General features: G+C 33.4%; 1 protein-coding gene across 1 annotated transcript in view; it reads left to right on the top strand.

Moving 5' to 3' along the window:
* Positions 1-19,107, top strand: part of LOC123537544 (uncharacterized) — a 276,487-nt gene that overhangs the window by 73,380 nt on the left and 184,000 nt on the right. The gene's annotated exons all lie outside the window — the stretch shown is intronic.

The raw sequence follows: 19,107 nt of genomic DNA, 5'->3' as shown, positions 1-19,107 counted from the left end.
TAACGAGAGAAAGTTAAATTAATCTTACGTAAGCAGCAAACACGTTTACTTAAAACATAATGTCATTCAGTGATGTTAAATAGAATTTAAGTAAACCTCAGTATTTATCAGTGACACATTTTTTTAAAAAAGAATGTTGCGGATAATCTTAATAAACTCTCTGAAAAACAAGGTTTAATACGATAAAATTATTCATTAGTATGCCACAATAAACCACAGCAATGTTCAAAATGAATTGGCAAATGTATAACAAGATCCTCTTAAAGGATAGAACAAAACCAAACAATATGATTGCAGACACAGTTTGATCAAAAATTTTTCATGAGAGATAGTGAAACGTATGGTCCGTGGGCCAAGGCCAAAAAAATTGAAAGTCGTAACCCAGAAATTAGGCAAAGGTTGAGCTATACCATGATGTTATACTATCATTCAAGAAACATTTAAGGGTGGATGTCGGTCTGAGCGACATGTCAGTAAAATTTAATGACGATTTTAAAAACGTTGGTGTCTAATAAATATAATTTAGCATTGCATAGGGATATCGCTGATTTGGATGGTAAAAAGAGACATTTATGCGACATTTCTTATAACAAATCTTATCTTTAAATGCCTGAAATAATCAATAATTTCTTTTGGTTGTCAAAGAATGCTTACGCTATGTATTATATACTGAATAAAATGTAAAAAGTAAGGGTTGATGTACCCCACCCACCACATTAGTACATATACTTATGTGGGAAATCTTTAGGACTTTTAATCCTTTATAAAGGAACAGAATCCTAAACAGTAAAGAAAACAAAATGAATGAATAATTAACTAAAAATTCAGACACCTTTGCACCTTTGCACTTTAATGTCAGTGGCTAAACCTATGGTTTGTGTTTCATTTCTGGGCGAATTGCATACTGACAGACCTATTCTTTGTTAGTGCAGTAGAAATGATGAAAGCATTGCAAAAAGTAATACGACCGCAAAAGTTTTATGGAAGTTCCGTATGGGGAACATCAAAATGGAAGCAGATCCAGCAATATAAGTCTTTATTCAAGATGACAGCTATTTCAAATTAACCAAAATTATTATACATATGAGTTAATGCCACCAAGTTTTTATATTTTGATGACTTTAATTCTCTTCTATGCTAGCTTAGGTCTTCGTAGTTGTCATTATGTACGTAGAAATTAACCCAAATTTAAGTTTGTTAAACTACCAACAAAACAGGTTATTTAGTTACACAGACTATTCAAATTAAGACGGCCACCACTTTCCAAATTTCAAATAACTGCATTAAATTTGATCAAACATGCACATATGAAAGAGGCGTAGCTCTTTAAAAGTCAAAACTATAACCTGAATCACCTGATATTGATTGAAACATGTTACAGAGGATTTTACCGCTCACAAAATGACCACCTGAAATCGGTTACATGTCAAATATTGATGAGCTACTACTGCTTAAATATTCAGTATTATAAAACAAACCAAATAAGTTTTCAAGGATTGAAGTTTGGTTATCCAGATCAATCTAATAAAAATACTGGCTTGTCATTTTCAGACTGGCCGCCAGAAATAAGTTTGCAAACATACATATGGATAAGATCTAAGTAATCATTGCTGTAATAGAAATTAAAATAATTTCAATTGGAAACTACGTTACCAATACGATCTACTTCTCTTGTTTTAATCAAGATGGCGCCATTTTCAAAATGCATACCGTAAAAGACATTGCAATAATATGATTTAAATACTGTTTTTATTCTAAACATGTTACTCTCAATTTTCATTCAAAGGATTTTGAATGTAGCTAAAATGTAATATAATTTGTATCAGAATGGCTGCCTGATAGATGTTACATGTACAGCGTATCCTAGTAGAATAACGAGAAAACATTTAAACATTTTTTTAAAAATATTTAAAAGGATTTATAAAGTTTATGTTTCAATGCAAATTGCATTTTTCTGTTAAAATTCAGCTAAATATGTACGACCTCTTTTTGAAGAACAAAGCCCTATCTGATCACACAAACGGAAATTAGCATATACAGTTCTAAACCTATCAAAGCAATTTAAGATACATATATACTGATGTACCTTTTGGTTGTGCTTGAACGTTTTATCTGTTTTATTTGAAATAGAAATTGTCAGATATATCATAATGCCAAATCCCGTTAATATCATTCAACAAAATCCTTCCAATGCGTATTCCTCTGAATTAGTGCCAAAGTATTATGAATACATCTGTAGTAATGCATTTGCTTGACATAATGAACAGGTAGTCAAGAGCTTCGCAGCTATAAATTGAGCAAGTCCTGGAGTCAAGAAGTCGTGTATCGTATCTGGTTTTTTTTTGGTTGTATGAGTAATAATTATTGGTATTGTTGTAATTAATATTTAACATAACGTATACTTCAATTCCTTTTAGGATGTAGCTTAATGATTTTACTACGGAATAATTCACTTAACATACAAGAGTTTTTACAGATACATGTATGTCATAAAGATATCAATACGTTTTCCAAACAAATAGTGCAGACTCTGTAAGTATGTACATATGCATCTATGCGTGTATGATGAACTTATTCTGATACTGATACCGAAAAGGGACTTCTCGCAACCTCTCATATAAAAAATTAGAGTATATTTCTGTCATATGGTGTACATAGGTGTTATATATAATGTGTCCTCTTGTGTAGTTCTGAAACATACGTTACCGAAATTAGATTAAGTAGTTACTAGACTTAATGGTTGAAACACAGTTTCATACCGAGGTAATCTATATGTAACAGTTGAAATACACCAATTTTTGAACGAACTAGTTTGTTTGTATTTGTTAATAGTTTTGAAAGTAGAATATTGAATTTTAGTAAGAACTTAGAACTGACAATAATGATATCACAACCACGATATGAACAAGGAGTCTTATCTATGTTTTCGTTAAGAGAATGTAATATGAATTCGTAGTTCAGTAATTCCGCCTCTCAGTATAAGTGATATTTGAAAATCACCATTATCAAAGAAACAGAACTATTTTAAAAAGCATGTTTTACCAAAAGTGTCATTTGTTTCACTACATGTACCCATGTTGTACTGTATATGTATGATGCTCCATAAGTTCAAAATGTACCGTGTTTATTTACATCAGGAATTACATCAGCAACTTTGAACACATAATGCATATAAACCGATAATTTCAGTAATGAATACAATCTTACCTTCCATAAATATCAAAACAACGCATTAAAAATATAAAATCCTCTGTCTTGAAACCACCTAAGTCCATCGAAACCCCAAAACTATATCCTAGCTTTAATGTTACTTAATGTTCTGTGTAATCTTGGTAACGTATGTTTCATAATATATGATTCATTTCATCTTTGTAATGCTGTAAAAACTGACTGAGTAGGTGCTTTGCAATGCCAGTAAGCATGATTTATGTATTAGCCTGGAATAATAACATACGACAAATAAAATTGAATAGGTGACCTTTAAAACCTAGGTAGAGAGGAGTGGATAAGGTGCCGGCTGCTCAATCCAGGGGTTGTGGGTTCGAGCCCCACTGGGTTCACGACCATGACCTCTCATATGGCACCAGTATTGGTTTTTCCAGGAAGCGGACTCAATAGTGGTTTCAAACAGCTTGACGTTTTTATTTCAATCGAGCTAAAACAAATTAGTATAAACTAAAACCTAGGTAACGTATATTTGATTCTTAGATACCCTCACGTTCTGTATTTATTTTGAATGAAAGTCAAAATATTCAGACTGCGTACATACTGTAACCAAGTCTACTGTTAATTATCAATATGCTATCTTTTGAAGCAGAAGCCATAAAAATTGCTATTAAATCTATGAAATCTTTACAGTGATACTGAAAGAGGCACCGTTGTTTTACTGTAGTTTGTCGACATCCTATAATTGAGAATAGTAACAGGGTTAAGTCCAACAAAATTATATGTTATTATATGTTCAGTAAACATAGTTTATTTCAACTAAAAGCATAAAAAAGCAATTGTTGGAGTATTTTCAATGTTGCTAATTCTTCAAGGTGGAAAATTTGAGTGGCGACTGTTACGTATGTTACATTTTAAAGTATCTTTATCAAATAAAGGTCAACATTATACATGTAAGCTTACTTTGACATCTAAAATAGGAGAAAACTATTGTTACCCAAAATCTTTCTGAATAAAACACAAATAGGCTTGATTTATTGAGTAACAGCATGTGATTTATATGTATTACATTTGCATGCATGTTGTCTATAACCTAAACTGACTGCAATATTTTATATTTTCTCATGAAAATATATAAAATTGTTAATCTCAACACAATTATTTGATGATGTCTTATTAAAAAATACAGTAATTTTGATACTTTAAAGAGTTATTTAAAATGGCAAAAATGTAGCTCGGGTGGGTGGGGTATTTTAACCCCTAAATTTCGGTAGAAATCGTCAAAATTTGGAAAAAATTGTTACAGTGAATCTTTAATTGATTTAGAACAGTTACATAAGCAAAACTCTATTATCTGAAAGTCAGTATTGAAACAATCTATTAAGAATTCGTGTGTAGCCAACAATACTTTCAAAGAGAGAGAATTCCGCATTTTTCATACACAACGTTTACTAAAATGAGTATAATTTTCATTTGACATACGGTAGAAAGCGACATCCGGTCTTAAACTATCCCGGAATGAATGTATTAATGGCTGAAGTGGATGAACCTTTGCCTAATTTCTGGGTTACGAAATCGAAAAATTAGAGGACTTACAGAAACTGGCCCACAGACCAGTACAACACCTCACAAGCCCCCTAGCAATTGTTTATATGAAACTCTAAAATATTGAGTGGTCCTCTCACATTATGAGATACATCATTTTTGTGACAGGATTACCTTACTTATTTCTTATAAGATATCAATCAGGTAATAAAAAATCATTTTCACTTTTATTATGATTGCTTTAGTTCTCCGAAATAACAAAAATATAGAAAGTGTAAAAAAAAATAAAATCTGGAAAGTAGATCCCTCGGAAGCACCGAAAACAATGCAAACAGTGAAAATTGCAGACTCGGTTTGATTGAGTCTGTTCATGAGCAAGCCAATTGTCCAATAATTACGTGAACCCTAGTTCACGGTCGAAATACTAGGATTAACGATCGATAAACTAGGATTTTCGAACGTAAAACTCGGTTTTTCGAATACTAACCCATATTTTCGAGCGAAAACTTAGGATAACGCTGTGAACTATAGTTCACGCTCGTAAATGTAGATTCACGATTGTAAACCCCAGTTCACGGTCGTAAACATAGGTTCAAGTTCGTAAACTATGTTTTACGAGCGTGAACCGGGGTTTACGAGCGTAAACATAGGATAACAATCGTAAACATAGGATAACGACCGAAACTCATAGTTCAATCGAGAAACCTAGTGTATCAACCATGGTTTACGGTCGATATATTAGGATTATAGAATCAACAATGAATTTCGGGCGTGAACATGGGTTTACGGACATGAACCTATGTTTACGGACGCGAACCTATGTTTACGACCGTGAACCGTAGTTTACGGACCTGAACCTATATTTTCGGGCGTGAACCTATGTTTACGAACGTGAACTTGGGTTTACGAGCGTGAACTTAGGTTTACGTTCGATAAACCAGGTTTTTCAAACGTAAAACCAGGTTTTTCAAATACTAACCTATTTTTTCGAGCGAAAACATAGGATAACATCGTAAACCATAGTTCACGCTCGTAAACATAGGTTCACGTTCGTAAACCCAAGTTTACGGTCTTAAACATAGAATAACGACCGAAATTCATAGTTCAATCGAGAAACCAAGTTTATCTACGTAAACCATGGTTTACGACTGATATACTAGGATTATGAAATCAGCTCTAAATTTCGGCCGTAAAACTTTGTTTACTGTCGTGAACCTATATTTACGAGCGTGAACCTAGGTTTACGGCCGTGAACTACAGTTTTACCTTCGTAAAACTGTGTTTATCGATTTGCAATTATATGGCAAGCCAATTGTCCAATAATTACGTGAACCCTAGTTCACGGTAAAAAACTAGGATAAACGATCGATAAACTAGGTTTTTCGAACGTAAAACTAGGTTTTTCGAATACTAACCTATATTTACGAGCGAAAACATAGGATAACGCCGTGAACCATAGTTCACGCTCGTAAATGTAGGTTCACGATTGTAAACCCCAGTTCACGGTCGTAAACATAGGTTCACGTTCGTAAACTATGGTTTACGGGCGTGAACCGGGGTTTACGAGCGTAAACATAGGATAACGACCGGAATTCATAGTTCAATCGAGAAACCTAGTTTATCAAACGTAAACCATGGTTTACGGTCGATATATTAGGATTATAGAATCAACAATGAATTTCGGGCGTGAACATGCGTTTACGGACATGAACCTATGTTTACGACCGTGAACCATAGTATACGGACCTGAACCTATATTTTCGAGCGTGAACCTATGTTTACGAACGTGAACTTGGGTTTACGAGCGTGAACTTAGGTTTACGTTCGATAAACCAGGTTTTTCAAATACTAGCCTTTTTTAAGAGCGAAAACATAGGATAACATCGTAAACGATAGTTTACGCTCGTAAACGTAGGTTCACGTTCGTAAACCCAATTTTACGGTCGTAAACATAGGATAACGACCGAAATTCATAGTTCAATCGAGAAACCTAGTTTATCGAACGTAAATCTGGGTTCACGAGCGTAAACTATGGTTTACGCCCGGTACCTGATGTTTTCATTCGAAAATATAGGTTAGTATTTGAAAAACCTAGTTTTACGTTCGAAAAACATAGTTTATCGATCGTTAATCCTAGTTTTTCGACCGTGAACTGGGGTTCACGTAATTATTGGACAACTGGCTTGCCATAAACGTTAGAAAATGATATTATGTAAACACAGTTAGTTAAAAAGCTGTATAAATATTGTCAGGATTCTCTTGTCAATTTAGGGTGAATGTCATACTCCATGCTAGAGAACCAGACGTTACTGAGACATTTAATTGACAAAACAATAATTAAGCCCGGTGCTTTCTTGTCTGAAAACAACGTATTTACAGCTTCTTATTCTAGGAATTATTGATCTAAGTGTGGATGGATAATTATTTAGTAACACAGTTAGACAATAAACACTTGTTCAATATTTGGCAGATGCTGTAAACATTTCATAATTGATAGAAAACGATATCTGAAATAAAAAGGAACATTATGTCATGTGCGAATGCGTTTTCATTGCGTAACCATTCTGTACAGTTGAATGATTTAAAATTTTCTCAGTTTGAACAAAATAGAAATATATTCTTACAGTCATACAGAATTTACCGTAAGCAAGTTTTAGGAACACGTTTCTTATTTTAAAATGTTTATACGATTTTATCACGCGATTTAGTGATGAAAATGGAATTGTTTCTAACGATACTACTTAAACTTTAACACAAGTTATCACTGTAATAGTTTGAAATCGTTTGATGCAAAAATGTGATTGTGTCATATATTCTTTCCAGTTGGAATAGGAAACAATTTAACAGATCTACTAGTATGTCTGAAAAGGATACATATTGACTATATTATATTACCATCAAAAAGGTTTTTAAATGTTTATTCTTGCATCAGTATATTTGAACGAACAGTTAATAAATAGTGACATGCTTTAAAAAGATACACACACCAATGAAAACAGGACATATATTAATTCATGTTATAAGCTATTGCTGGATGTAACCTGTTGAGAAGTTACAATGACGAAGAATAGAGCTTTCCTGATAGACTTGGTAGGTTTATTTCTTTAAATTTAACAAACTATTTTGTACCGACTGCAGCAAGTTCTTGTTTTATTTCAGCTTGAGTATCATTATATCACCTTGGCATTGCATCATCGTCTTACAGCGTAAATTCGATTTGTTTTAGTTATGTGCGTTATATTAGAAAAAAATTTAAACGCAGGACAAAATTTAAGGTTCAAGTCTTCAATGCCAGTTCTTTTTAACATAGCTTTATTCCATGACAATTGACAATTAGATCATATATATGAATTTACGTTTGATTTAAAGTCAGTGTATGGTACTTTTGAACTAAACTGTAGTAAAGAAAATGATTATTTTAGTTTAATATCAGCATCCTCAAAACAGCTGGATATCAAAGCTTTTATAAAAACAGAATTGTAAGAATGTTTCTGTCATGGTCTAAAATATACTTCGGTGACTTCTGATACTTTTACATGAAATGGCTGAATGATTGTTCCTTAAGTACAAAAGACAACCAATAGATGAATGTAAAGATATTCACAATGGACCACCAAAAGAATAGTTTAAATACAATTTGTATTATAAAACAATTAAGGGTTCATAATGAAAACGACTTTTAAGGTAATGTTTATTCGTTTTGTTAAAGAATACATATAGACCAGCTGCTGTAATAAAAGTAAAGCCTTCAGTCTGAAGTTTAGAAATATGTATATAGCCTGTGATACGGGGACATCTCAGTGACGTTTATTTGAATTAACATGAAATTAATTGCATATTAAAAAGTGCAGTGATGAAAGAAATATCGAAATTTAATGGTTGTGATGTTATGGAAACAAATAAATTATTTGATTAGCATGGGAATGTAAAAAATACAAAATTCTTGCGCAGAGCGATATGAAATATCAAAAAATTTACAGCCTCGTTCATGTTCTTGTAACCCCAGATTAATGCTATATCAGACAGATGCATTTTATATGTATAATGGATATTTGTAATCGAGCATATCTATACACGTATTGAAATTGTACCTGTAATTTAAAAGAAACTCACGCAATTTTGAGAAAAAATGATTATGATATACCTTTACCTGAAACAAAACTAAAAGTAGATCGACATTTTCGAATATAAAAGATGAATGATTGGTTTGCTATGCTTATATTTCTGTGAATAGCTTGTCTAGTCCACGAACGTACCAAGTCCTACAAAAATTGTATTTAAGTCAGATGATCATCACCCCGATTGCTGAATGATCCTGATGTATAACTTAAATAGAGTATGATTAAAAAAAAGACAGGAATGTTATTGAACTTTAAGGAGATAATTATATAGAGGATTATTTGTTTGTTTTAGTCAAATTTTGACGATATCTGGCATAGTTTAGTAGTTATTTGGAGTCAGCAGCCTTATAAGCATTTCGTCAAAAATGAATCGTTTTACTAGCAATACATTATATTTTAACGAATAAATTTCAGGTAGCACAAAGTTGAAAGAGCGCGAACCTTTAGTTCGAGACTCAGCAGTACATGTATGCATGCGAACCTTACTAGGATACATAGATACATGAATACACCAAAAGATAAGTAGAGAAAACTTTGAGGAAATAAACAGACATAGGAACATAGTTGAGCACTGGCTTGAACGGTCAGTGGTGTGCACCCGGTTATGCTCTTTACAAAGATGCAGTGAATATTATTTTCAATGGAATCACTTAGTGTAAAACAAATCAAGATCTGACTTTTGTGCAATAAACTACATTTGCAAAGCGCTCTTGTTTGAATAAAAATTGAGGAAACTTTGCTAATATGTAGAAATGTTTTATTTTTTTTCATATAAAGCTTTCTGTACGATGGAACAATTTTTATAGTCCAGAGTTAATGTTTCTAGGTTCAGATTGAGTACACCCTAAGTATTTGATGCGCTGGCTTTCAGACAAAACGGCAAAATTAAATCATTATTTTCTCATGTCAATGTTCGGCGCTATGTATGTTTTGTTTGGAGAGAAAATTTAATTGAGACATTTAATTAACAAAACAGTGATAAAACATTATTCTGAACTTTCTTGACTGACAACATAGTATTTACAACTTCGTACTTGAGTAAATGTTGATCCAAGTGTTAATGTATTTTGTAGTAAACACTTGTCACTCATTGCTATTGGTTCGAAACTTCGCTTCGGGTGTAGAATTCTTCCGGTTGGTGATTCAATCCAGGTGCCAGTAGGTGCCTGAAAAAAATGCACGGAAGGACACTTGGGGTCTTTTTCCAGCGTTAGAGCTAGTAAGTCGCTATATGACATTCAATGTATCAAGATGAGGGCAAGCTAATTGAAGTTAAAGCCATCTTAAATTTTTTATTATTTTTTTCCTTTCATATACATCATACAGACCATAATAATAACGTTTACATAATACATATACAATGTTACCAACATGTATGTGTATATTGCTATTATTTCATTTTTATAAGTTGATGTTCATGTTCTATCATTTGTTTAATGTACATAAAGAAATTTCATTTGAAATCTCGCATCAATCTCACATCAACCTCTCAAAGACACTTACTCATACAAACAACCTCCCACCCAATCATACACGCACTCACACATATCCATGTATACATATGTGCTATCAGCATAGTGTTTCATATCTACGTTTTGTATCCATCTGTCATTGTCTAATCTACAAGTTTTAGGAGGAGTTTTACATTATGCAGTTGTTTGTAGAGGGAATCCATGCAATTTATTGTAATATTCATTTAATTTGTCATGTTGTAACGTTATTAACTTTTCCGTTCCCAATCTTATCTTTAAATAGTTTAATAATGTTCTAAATTTGTGACAGTTTTATTTATTTTATTTTGTAAATAAAATACTTTGCTGTTAAATTGAATAAAATCTGGAAAGTAGATCCCTCGGAAGCACAGAGAACAAGGCAAGCCATCTTAGTTATTGCCAGAAAAAATAGCACTAATATCACCATTCTCATATCATTGTAAGGCGTTATGTTTGATTTAGTGGAGAAAACGCAAGAAGCCAGTGAGACACTTACTTAACAATAAGTTGATAAAGCACGATTGAGAACTTTCTTGACTGACAATAACATATTTACAGCTTCTTATTCATAAACATTGATCTTAGTGGTTATATATCAATATTCAGTTATAACTTCTTGTTAAATATTGATGTTATAACTATGAATTAGTGAACAATAGGGTCAATTCGTTTCATATTTGCGGCGTATATTTTGAGTTTCATGTAATTTATAGGAATCAAAAACCAAACACTGTGTAAAGTTTCAGTCAAAGTACATTGTGTGTAACTGTAGATATTTTCTAGATATTAAAAATGCTTTGAAGCGTAGAAGGCATCCAACCAAACTTTCCGAAGACTCGTATTGACTGAGGTAATGAAAACTACAACATTTCTCACGAACCCAATGTCTGTATTAACAGTATATGAAATACACTACCAGTCATAGTAAGGCATAGTACAAACACTGTATCCAAGTACATCCTGATATGAGTTTAAGACTTAGAGTACTTTGTTTTGTTTGGTTTAACGTCGCACCGACGCAATAATAGGTCATATGGCGACTTTCCAGCTTTGATGGATGGAGGAAGATACCAGGTGCCCCTCCGTGCATTTTTTTTATCATGGGCGGACACCTTTTGTTTGTTTGTTTGTTTTGGGTTTAACGCCGTTTTTCAACAGTATTTCAGTCATGTAACGGCGGGCAGTTAACCTAACCAGTGTTCCTGGATTCTGTACCAGTACAAACCTGTTCTCCGCAAGTAACTGCCAACTTCCCCACATTAATCAGAGGTGGAGGACTAATGATTTCAGACACAATGTCGTTTAACAAATAGTCACGGAGAATATACGCCCCGCCCGAGAATCGAACTCACGGTCACGCGATCCGTAGACCAACGCTCTTACCTACTGAGCTAAGCGGGCGGGGCGGACACCTGGGTAGAACCACCGACCTTCCGTAAGCGCGCTGGATGGCTTCCTCACATGACGAATTCAACGCCCAAGTGAGGCTCAAGCCCATATTGATGTGGAGCAAGTGATTTAAAGTCAGGGACTTTAACCACTGGGCCACGGAGGCCCCTAGAGTACTTTGTGGGTAATCTACTGGTAAGAAAAGTGCAGTGTTTCCATGGAGTGGCTCAAATTATGTGTTGATCCATTTGTTGACTTTGATAGATACATAAATACTTCGCTCTTACCGTCAAGAAAGTCTGTAATTTCTCTTAATGTGCAAGAATTAGTTTATGCACTCACTTATATTTTCCCCATATTGAACCAATGGCATATTGATTCCGGATACGACTAAATGTAGATTTTGAGAAAAAAGTACCCCTAATTATTTAGTCATTGAAAACTAGCGTCAGGAGTTGTAATTTCTCACCTTGGGTAGTGCAACCAAACATATGTATTAAACACATTAATATACGCCAGAGCCGGGCCGGGAAGTGATTATCGAATTCATAATGGCCATTATTCATTCCGGGCCGGCTCTGGCGTGCATTAACCTCTTAATATTGTAGATGCAGTTTGTTTATAGATTTATCAGGATAATAATAAATTTCAGTGTCAGTGTATGCAGTAGAATCAATTTGCTGAAATAGTAATCTATTACATGTTGACAGAACTAATTAATTTGTTCTCATTGTTCAAACAGAAACAATAAAAAGACAATAAGACAATTAGATACCGTTTATTTGATTCTTACGTTTGGCCTTAAACGAGGGGATTGTTTGGTTACTGAAACCAGACACTCGAATCTTGTGACCGTCTCTGGTGTAGCTGAAATTAAACCAAAGCAAGAGATGAATGCCAGTGTTTTTCTGTAACAATTAATACAAACATTTCGTACCATTTTTAAGAACCCACCTCAGGATTCAGAGACCTTGTTTATTGTTAAATCAACATTACTCCTGGTCCTAGTATATAAATTCTAAAACTGAAATCATGTCCAGAATTGCTAATCTTCATCAACTTTACCAAGGCAGGGGCACCTACAGAAATTTTGATAAAATATTAAAACAATTCAATTTATTTTGAAACAAAGTCAAACTTTCTAAATACCACACGATTAACTTTTTAGAATATCATATAGTATATTATTACATGTAGCATTCTCAACAATTATCTAAAGATATAAATAAAGCTATGTTACCAAAGCGCCGAATCTAACAGAAATGTCTGTTTATGCATGACGATGGATTCGTCGTTTGAATGTCTGAAGATTATATATGAATATGATAAGATTATTGTTTATTTACAAATACCAGACGTATGATATTTGGTTACCGTGCATTAAACAATTTAACATTTGAATTTATGTCTATTTTAAGAGATTGTTTACGTTCCAATTTCCTGCTAAAATAATAGACAAGAGGGCCATGATGGCCCTATATCGCTCACCTGTTATCATTGCACTTGAGGACAAGACGGTCATTAGAAAAAAAATCTAAGTGCATAGTACAGTAACAAGAAAGGGAAGAAATTTAACCAAAAAGAAAAAAAAATCTTACAAGGTACAGATATGTCAAAATACACATAAAAATTGGAGGTACCATCAATGTTGTACCACAGAAAAGTGGTCTCAGTTTTTCCCTACGGCCAATAATAAAAAAGTTACTAAAAATAAGCTATTTATTGTAACGTTAAAGGGAAGTAATTTAAAAAAAAAATTATTGTAAGTGAACAAAAGAAGGATCTGCCAAATAAACCTGTTGACATAAATGAAATTTCAGATCAGTATCTTCATTAGTTACGGATATATACCCATTTTAATTTGAAATAAAGGGGAGGTAATGAAATTTCAAATAAGTCTTATAAGTACTTACTGATATAAATCCATTTTGATTACAATCAGGGGAGGTAATCAGATATAAAATAACTCTGAACCTACGCTTGGATCTGATTTGTCATGGAGTCCAAGAATTATTGTTGTTGAAGTTATTTTGGAAGTTTGTATCAAATAAAACCATAAATGAAGTCTCTACATGGCTGCAAAAGCCAAAATAGCCAATTTTGGACCTTTAAGGGGCCATAACTCTGGAATCAATGATTAAATCTGGCCAGTTCAAGAAAGGAACCAAGATCTTGTGGTGATACAAGTTGTGTGCAAGGTTGGTTAAAATCGAATCATAAATGAAGCTGCTATTGTGCAGACAAGGTCAAAATAGGTAATTTTGGCCCTTTCAGGGGCCATAACTCTGGAACCCATTATTGGATCTGGCCAGTTCAACTAAGAAATCAAGATCTTATGGTGACACAAGTTTTGTGCAAGTTTGATTAAATTCAAATCATAAATGAAGCTGCTATTGTGCAGACAAGGCCAAAATAGCTAATTCTGGCCCTTTCAGGGGCCATAACTCTGGAACCCATAAAGGAATCTGGCCAGTTCAAGAAAGGAAATAAGATCTTATGGTGATACAAGTTGTGTGCAAGTTTGGTTAAAATCAAATCATAAATGAAGCTGCTATTGTGCAGACAAGGTCAAAATAGCTAATTCTGGCCCTTCCAGGGGCCATAACTCTGGAACCCTTAAGGGAATCTGGCCAGTTCAAGAAAGGAAGTAAGACCTTATGGTGATACAAGTTGTGTGCGAGGTTGGTAAAAATCAAATCCTAAATAAAGCTGCTATTGTGCAGACAATGTCAAAATAGCTAATTTTGGCCATTTCAGGGGCCATAACTCTGGAACCCATAATGGGATCTGGTCAGTTCAAGAAAGGAACCGAGATCTTATTGTGATACAAGTTGTGTGCAAGTTTGGTTAAAATAAAGTCATAAACGAAACCACTATCGTGCAGACACGAAATTGTTGACGCACGGACGCACAGACGACGGACGAAGAGTGATCACAAAAGCCCACCTTGTCACTATGTGACAGGTGAGCTAAAAATGTGGATGCATCACGAGAGGATCGGCACTACAGTCACAGCAATAATTTTAAGGTTGATTTCTGTCGGCATTTGAAAGAGAACCAAGAAAATTTCGATGTTGACATGACTTATCGGTTAGTGTTGCTAGTGTGTTGGTCTTCTGGTGCCCATTTCATAAATGTACATAAATTCCATCCTAAGTTTTGTCCTAAGTATAAACTTTTATAACACATTCATTTTAAAGGATATAACTACTATCCTTTTATAAAAAAAAGGTGTCGTTAATTCGATTTTAGGACACATCTATCTTATTTTGTTCGTCTCAAATTCTGAGAATAGCCAAAGAATTTTAAATGTATCTTTTCAAATTGATGTTCGTGAAACACTAGACTTCGAACTAATAACTATTGTATCTGCATACATTTTCTAATCTAAGTCATTCGTCACTGTAACAGCAAAACGTTTACACTATAAATTCAAATTGATACTAAGAAAATGTTTATCACTTACTCTAAACATTCTGATTCTGTTCATTTCATTATATGAATTAAAATCCAGCCAAGAGATGATGAAACACCCTAGCAATTCTGATAAATATCAATGATATAACTTCAGATGGAATCTGATTTTTCTTAGTTTGGTTTACTACTTTAATGCAGCCATACTGTCAAAATAAGTTAATATAGTGACAATGATATGACGGAAATAAATTGTTTAATTATAAAAACCAGACACCAGAATCTTGTTACATTTTCTGGTGTAGTGAAAACGAATCTGATAACAAATGAAGCCAGTTTCAGACATTCGTAATTGTATCGTGCTTCCCTTAGGAACATTTTTATTTGTATTCTGTCAGACTTGATTGACATGGATGCACCAGTCGTCTGGTTTGGTTAGTGTTTGTCTGCCTGCTCGTAGTGTTGTTCAAGATCCGCTATTAATATGTTAATAAATGTCAATTGTTAAGCAAGTTTTGCAGTGAAAGTTGTTTTCTGTTTTTACGTCTCTTAAAATTGTTAATTTTAGATCATAGCAAGGGTAAAACAACTTACCTTTATTCATTCTATACCATCAATCGTCGTTGAGATGAATGATATGCACGCAGTCTTTCATGTTCTATGTTGTAAGTCAATTTTAAGACCAGCATGAAATGATAACAGGCATATTATTGTAATTGGATGCAACAGAGCTGCGCATGTGACGAGTAACAGAACACTTTAAGAATATCTAATTTCTTTGTTTGATTTCTTTCTGCGAAAAGGAAACCAAAAAGATACTGTTTCTGTGATGTTTTGAAAACTGCACTGTTATGTGTATTTCACTGAAACTGGAAGATTTACTTCAGGCACTGCAATGCAGGATTTTATATAACCATGACTTTTCAATATAAGAAGATATTCTATAATAATTGTCTTAAAAAAAGGATCATTTGCTTGATTTTTGGCTACACTTAATTGAGAAACACAGATTACAATTTAGTTTTCTGAACATGGGGACATCCCAATGTTTGTGACATTTCTGTGTACAGATTTTTCCTTAATGTGTATTTCAACTTCTCAAAGTTGTGTTTTACATATTATTTTTCATTTGTTATACAGGTCCATGTTCTTTAAGATTATGAGATATTCGTCAAAAAGTAAAGAGATCCGCAAACTTAAAGTAAATCTTACAACAATTTTTAGATTTATGCATTGTGTCGACATCTTAAATCATATTTGATCTGTAAAAAGGATATTTTACCAATTAAAACAACAATTGCCACTTATTTCTGATCCATATGCCAGATCCGGTCTTTATTCTATATTTTATGGATATATGATGTAACGCCATCACTTCTGGGTTTTTCATACGTGCAGAACTACTTAAAGTCAAGCAAGAAATTTTTTTTATGTAATTATCTATAACAATCACAATAACGTAAGCTTATTTCAAATTGTTTCATGTTTAACCATTATGATATACGAATATATAGATGGAATGTTGTGCACATAGGATAAGGTGATGCATTATATTAAAATATTATTCAAGGGTGTTTACTAACATCTATCGTTACATACTTGTTTCTATATAGCTATTCCCGTTAAGTTACGAGGTACCGGAAACGTCATTTTTGTTTCCATATGCTGACGCCTGAATTTCATATCGGGCGTAATTTTATGTGTGTCGTTGCATTAATGCTTTTATTTAGTTCTGTATTGTCAATCTTATTCAGACTATTGAACAAATTTATAATATTTACATTAAAGTTATACGTGTGTAAATATGTAATAAGAAAGTTATTATCTTTGCTTCGGGAAATATGCACTTGTAATATTTCAGCTGCAGAACTCGCACAAAGCTTATAACCTATAATTACCGACAGATCGGTATTGGTTTTGTTAGGTTATGTATCAGTGTTATATATAATTTAAGCTCGTGCACTGTGAAACATTGAGCGAATTGCTTATCGGTCCATTCATAGAATATAATTGTCATTTTACTCTCCCGATTCCTTCAGCTGAGCTAAAGAACAGTTACGGACAGAATGATGACCAATAGAGGGTACAAGTACGAAAATTGCTGCAAGATGCAGCAAAAGGAAACTCTGTGCCAAACAAAGCAGTGTACGTAGTACTGATAGAACAGGAGATGATATAACGATACTTGTGACTTTGTTGTAGAGCCTAGGGAAACAGACAGTCTGATGGGGTTTCATGAATGTTGGAGAAAAAAATATTGCCTTTGTAGTTTGAGCAGGATTTTTATTGTTGTATTTAGTGACCTAACTATTGACTAATCATGACCCATATGCGAAACTGACCTCTAGGTTTCGGTATATGGAATGAAATGTATTGTATACACAAGGTTGTTCTTAAATTCAGACTTACGTAGCTTTGCAGCCGAAATGACCGAGTTTCAAACTTAGCTCACATTATTCTGATAAATGTCTAATCTGGAATAAATGATGAGGAAAGACTAAGATGTACAATAAATGAAACGCAACAAACATCATTTTATTCCACCTAGGAGCGCGGAACTCACAGTTTAAAAGGAACAAGAAAATTATAACCCAAGTATATGTTGACGATTACGTTGGTGTATTTACGTAGAGGGTATTGCCGTTGTTGTTGTTGTTTTCACATCCTCCTCTGAATATGCAGCAATGAATACTGACTAAACAGTTCACTACTACAAACATCTTTACCAGTTTATACAGTCAAATACTGATCAACTGGCATTTTTGACAAACGGTCAATGTTGAATTTCGGTTGGAATAAAAGGTCTATAACCCCTATCATATGAAATAAATGCGGCAAATAACAATGACTACTATACAATCTTTAAAAAAGCTGACCTTCTTTCTGGCGCATTGATCAGACTGAAAACGACAAGTAATGGCTGACACAAATTGCTTTCATTTCTCCTCTTGGATTCCTTTCCTATTTCTTTTCTTCTAGTGAAACTTATTTTTCGCGTTTGTGGTATTTAATCTGATGCAATTATGGGTGAGATCAGACATTAAAAACGAAATTTTGCAAATCGAAACGAAAAAACTCGTCATTTATGACATGGATTGCACACTGCACTCACAAAAAGCCATACTAAATACTTCGCGCCTGTGTGCGCGGAGACTAAAACGGCTTCTGGCAGCTGCTTCGTTTCTGTCAGTTTACGTTATTGTTTTATCTCACTAATATCGCTTTCACGTTACACATTTTAATCAGCTGATACTACACAATATTGCAGACTTTTAATTAGACAGCATTTTTTCAGAATACTTGATAGGACATTAGCCAGTTGCAACTAATAGATACATCAGGCATATGCTTAAATCATTTTTTTACGAAAATGCCAACTTCATACATGGGAAATGTTATTTCTTTATTATTTCTGTTTCGTATATGTAATTGAAGCCCCGCAACTCCAAATAGACAATACATAAATTGTAAGTCATTTGTCGATGTCTTTAACAATATATACAAAAGATATTTTTGCACATGTCATAGTAAATTACAGTATCATTTAAGATTTTTTTCTGTCATAATAGCATGGATAACATGGACTCTTAGAAGCCTCTTTACGAACTTTAAACACGGCCAATGTTTTTATAACAAAATAACAATCACTATTACGCAGTTTATAACCTTAGTTTACCGTTAATCCTATGTATCGACTTATTGAAAAACGAACGCACTTCGGAAGAATGTAAAAAGAAAACCTAATTGTAGAATCGGTTTTATTTAGTCATGAGATATGGAAAATATAAGAAGTATAATAACAACACATGGTGAATAAATGCAGCCGCTACACTGATACTGTAAATTGTATATAGAAACATTTATTTGTATAGAACACCATGCACTCAGAAATATAAAAAGACAATTATAGTATAGTACTAGTATTCTAGTAGTTTATTTACGATTTGTTTCAATGTAAACGAGACAATTAGTCTAAAACC

The sequence above is a fragment of the Mercenaria mercenaria genome, chromosome 17 (genome assembly GCF_021730395.1).
Source record: "Mercenaria mercenaria strain notata chromosome 17, MADL_Memer_1, whole genome shotgun sequence".
Classification (NCBI taxonomy): Eukaryota; Metazoa; Mollusca; class Bivalvia; order Venerida; family Veneridae; genus Mercenaria; species Mercenaria mercenaria.
Note: the sequence above shows the minus strand (reverse complement) of the source record. Positions and strands in the feature narration are given on the sequence as shown.